The sequence below is a fragment of the Arachis duranensis genome, chromosome 10 (assembly GCF_000817695.3).
Source record: "Arachis duranensis cultivar V14167 chromosome 10, aradu.V14167.gnm2.J7QH, whole genome shotgun sequence".
NCBI classification, from domain to species: domain Eukaryota; kingdom Viridiplantae; phylum Streptophyta; class Magnoliopsida; order Fabales; family Fabaceae; genus Arachis; species Arachis duranensis.
The window spans coordinates 1,687,500-1,691,725 of NC_029781.3; the positions used below are offsets into that span (position 1 = coordinate 1,687,500).

The 4,226-nt window shown below is 36.1% G+C and overlaps 1 pseudogene; it reads left to right on the forward strand.

The window, feature by feature from the left end:
- Positions 1-636: 636 nt before the first annotated feature.
- On the forward strand, positions 637-4,220 carry LOC107468039 (probable aspartyl aminopeptidase; annotated as a pseudogene).
- The last annotated feature ends 6 nt before the right edge of the window (positions 4,221-4,226 follow it).

Sequence of the window (4,226 nt, forward strand, 5' to 3'; positions counted from 1 at the left end):
GCTGCAATGGGTTGTTGAGGAACTGGTTCAGTCCAGGATTGTTCAGCTGTAACAGCCCCCATTCCCCATCAGCTGCAGGGAAGCCGGCAATGCCAGCAGCACCAAAATCTTGAATGGCATATTCTGGGGCACCTGGTAATTCCTCCTCCTCTTGTTGCTTGGCCTCTTCAGGTTCTCTATAGAAGAATAAATCCACCTACACATGAAAAGTCGACATAATTTAGCTAAAGTTCAAAGGAAACAACATAATAAGACTACTATCTTTTGATAAAATATGAAATTTAGTCTCAACCCTTTCCTTCAGTTTCAGCTCCTTCCACAATCAAAATTTGTTTTTCGTTTTTTTCCCCCTCTTTTATCACTATTACTGTTACATTCTATTACTTGTGCATAATACTAGAAACCAATAGAAATCCATGCTTGATTTTACCGATTTATATGATATCCAATTGGGTATTTAAAACCATGTACAAAGTATCATTTTTCATACTGTTGTAATTGATCAAACGATTTGAATATGGCTACCAACCAGAGCCTAGTTCAGCTGGCAGGAGGGGAGGCTGTGCTAGCTTAACCACAGGTTTTGGGTTCTGTCTTATAGGTATGCAGTTGTTTTAAAACTTGGTAAGGAGAGATATGCCGCTCAAGTGATCATAGTTGTCTCGAGCGGGATTGTTTCCTATAGGAGGATACCTATGGTTTTGACTAGAATCAATATATATTTTTGTTTGTTTGTTTGGTTGGTTGGTTTGAATTGTGTGCTATTTTTGTGTTTAAGGTACAATGTTGGCGATGGTTTTCATGTCATAGCTGCACACACGGATAGTCCTTGTCTGAAGCTGAAGCCAAGATCTGCATCGACCAAATCGGCATATTTGATGGTCAATGTGCAAACCTATGGAGGTGGATTGTGGCACACTTGGTTTGATAGGGATCTGAGTGTTGCAGGGAGGGTCATCGTGAGGAGTGGTAGTGGTAATGCTTATCTGCATAAGCTTGTCAAAGTGAAGAGGCCTCTGTTGCGCATACCCACCCTTGCCATTCATCTTGACCGGTACAATCTTCTTCCATTAATGATACAATTGTGAAAGTTTTAGTTCTATTTGCACATTGTCATAGTCAATTCATGATATAAATATATTCGTTCTAGTTGCACTGAGTTGAAATGCTTCAGTGATTAGTTTGAATTTCACTATAAGTATTTGAATTTCATTGCTAGCACTTTTGTGCATACTGAAGCAATTTATGGCTTTAAATATCACATTATTTGAGTTATAGAGGAATTTGTCTGCTTTTCCTATTACCCCCACCCACATTATTGATTTTTTCTTTTTTGCCATATGGTAATGCTATGGCACAGAAGCATGCATGCTTGCTGATTCTTTTTTATTTCCATCAACCTCTTTTTTTTTTTTTGTATAGCACAGTGAACCAGGATGGATTTAAACCAAATCTAGAGACTCATCTTCTCCCTTTACTCTCAATGAAACATGAAGAAACTTCTTTGGAATCAAAAGAAAAGAGTACTGCAATGTCATCTAAATCTTCTCATCACCCTCTGCTGATGCAGGTATCTATTGTTTTTCCGTCTTTCCATTTGAATATTAAGTACCCCTTAATTGTTTGAACAAACTGATATGTTCATCGATTCTAACTATTTAAACTTCAGTTGAATATTTGAGTACCAGAGGAGAATAACCCATGCATAATCTATTAAAAAAGATATTGATTTCATATAGCCTCACAGTAGTTGCATGCCAGAACTATTGTTCTATGTTTCATTTCAATTATATAGTACAGTCCAGAGTAGAAGAAATCAAAATTCTTAATGTGCTGCCAAACATGAACTGTAATAATTTTGTAGTTGCTATAACACAGGATTCCTTGTGAGGTAACCTAAAGAATGTCATCAAAGGCCTGGTACCATAGAAATAAATATAGACATCTTCGGGACGAGCAACATTAGAAATCAATATTTTACTTTAGGCTAGAATTTCTGGCTTGTGGTTTCTAGCATGTTTGACTTGTACTTGACTGTAATATAATAAAAATGATCCCCTGTGAAGTTACAATCCATGTAGTAGTTTATAGTCTCTGAAAACCCGACAATTTAATTTTACATTTTATATACTATAGAAGAATTATATATCAATTAATTGGTTGCATTGGATTTTTACATCCAAATGCATGGTAATGTCTAGGAAGACACAAAAATAAAGATTTTCTTTCACAGAAAGGGATGATTGCATGTGATTTTTTTATTTTCTATCTTAGATTAGATAAAAGCACATTTGAAAATAACCGAATGGTTTAAGCAGCAGAAGCTTGGAAGTAAAATGAGGTAGCAAGGAACACTGCACGGAAATTATAATGTCAAAATAAGTGATGAGACATGTCTTCATGTGTGCTACCCATCTATTTGTATGTTCGAGATAGTGCTTTTAGTACTTTGGATTTGAGAATTAGTTTCTAAGTCAAACTAGATTGATATTTGCTGTTTAGCAATTGATATGCTGAGATTGGAATGGAATTGAAATAATTAATCTGTCATGATTTTAATTCTAGCTTACCTATCTATTGCTTATTACTATTTAAAATATTCTTGGGCTTTGATTCTCAGGTATTGTCGGATGAGTTGAACTGTGATGTTGATGACATAGTGAGTGTTGAACTAAATGTTTGTGATACTCAACCTAGCTGCCTTGGTGGTGGAAACAACGAATTCATATTTTCTGGAAGACTAGACAATCTTGCTTCAAGTTATTGTGCATTAAGAGCACTTATTGATTCATGCGAATCTCCTGGTGACTTAGCATCAGAGCATGCAGTTCGGATGGTTGCTTTGTTTGACAATGAAGAGGTATCCCTTTCTTGATTAATTTCTTTGCTTTATATCATTTGGTAGACTCCAAATTTCGCTCAGTAACTAAATGCGCCAACTACTTGTATCCATCGTGTGTGGACAACCACTGTGATAGTGACAGTAGGAAATTAAAGTGATCATGACAAATTCTTTGCAGATCATGATAATTCACCTTGCATCATTTCTTGATGCTATTTCTAACAGCTCCTATTTAGGTGGGTTCAGGTTCTATTCAAGGAGCTGGTGCACCTACCATGTTTCAGGCCATAAGACGCATAGTTGGAGACTTAGCAAATAACCATGTTGGTGAAAGTTCTTTCGAGCGTACTATTCGCCAATCATTTCTTGGTATGCCATAAGGCAGTAAATTTCTTACCGCAGTTGATACCACAAGTCTGTATATTCAATTGAGTCAATTGCAAGGCTGCAGTTGTGAATATATTGTGGTGTGCATATTAGTTTTGGCCAACAATTTGTAAGAAGTAAATACTTATAAAAATATGTATATTCAATGTAGAATAGGTATCTTTATTTTGGTGTATAAGCAGTAGCAATTTTAAGTTCTTAATGTTTGACATAAAAATCTGGAGAAGTCCACTAAAGTATCTTGTGGCTTCTATATAATAGTCTCTGCAGATATGGCTCATGGAGTGCATCCAAATTTTATGGATAAGCATGAAGAACACCACCGACCATGCTGCAGAAAGGGCTTGTCATTAAACACAATGCGAACCAGCGATATGCTACCAGTGGAGTCACATCTTTTCTCTTTAAAGAAGTTGGAAAAATTCATAACCTACCAACTCAGGTCATTTCTTTAACTATTATGATTTACATTTGTTCAAACTGATGCATTATTTATATAACATGAAACTATATGCAGATGAGAATGCATGTCTTCAACTATTCGTTTCAATTCATGTAGCTTACCTGAGTACTTCAAGGGCATGGAATAATTTCAAAGTGCATTAACCGAACTTCGCATGGTTGTTTACATGCAGGAATTTGTGGTTAGAAATGATATGGGATGTGGATCAACCATAGGTCCAATACTGGCTTCTGGGGTTGGCATCCGAACTGTTGACTGTGGAATTGCTCAACTATCAATGCACAGGTACTAGTGAATGTTTTCTTTGCACTAAGAACATTAGTGGTTATCCCCATCAGTTTATACTTCCATGTTTCATTTATTCCCTTGTTTTGACTCTGCTTATACTTGGATTGCAGTATAAGAGAAATATGTGGGAAGGAAGATATAGACATTGCTTACAAGCATTTCAAGGTTTTCTATCAAAGCTTTTCAAGCATAGACAAGATGCTCACTGTGGATATCTGAGATGCACTATATAAGGTGTTTGACTTT